The sequence below is a fragment of the Bison bison genome, unplaced genomic scaffold (assembly GCF_000754665.1).
Source record: "Bison bison bison isolate TAMUID 2011002044 unplaced genomic scaffold, Bison_UMD1.0 scf7180017864135, whole genome shotgun sequence".
NCBI lineage: Eukaryota > Metazoa > Chordata > Mammalia > Artiodactyla > Bovidae > Bison > Bison bison.
In genome coordinates this window covers 2,150,684-2,151,289 of record NW_011494707.1, presented here as the reverse complement: position 1 = coordinate 2,151,289, position 606 = coordinate 2,150,684, and positions in this window count along the sequence as shown.

The following is a 606-nucleotide window of genomic DNA, read 5'->3' as shown; positions in this document are numbered from 1 at the left end:
CTCTGGAGGCCACGTACCAAAACAAGAAAAGCTACCGCAACAAGAAGCCTGAGCACCACGAATGGAGAGAAGCCTCTGTGCAACAATGAAGACCCAACACAGCCTAATATAAGTGAATTAAAAAAAAAAAAAATTTTTAAAGGAATGCTTTAAAAAAATAAAAATACAACGGGTTTCTAACAGAATCAGTTCAGCTCAGTCACTCAGTAGTGTCTGACTCTTTGCAACCCCATGGACCACAGCACTCTAGGCCTCCCTGTCCATCACCAACTCCCAGAGTTTACTCAAACTCATATCCATTGAGTCGGTGATCCCATCCAACCGTCTCATCCTCTGTCGTCCCCTTCTTCTCTCACCTTCAATCTTTCCCAGCATCAGGGTCTTTTCAAATGAGTCAGTTCTTCACATCAGGTGGCCAAAGTATTGGAGTTTCAGCTTCAACATCAGTCCTTCCAATGAACACTCAGGACTGATCTCCTTTAGGATGGACTGGTTGGATCTCCTTGCAGTCCAAGGGACTCTCAAGAGTCTTCTCCAGCACCACAGTTCAAAAGCATCAATTCTTTGGCACTTAGCTTTCTTTATAGTCCAACTCTCACATCCATA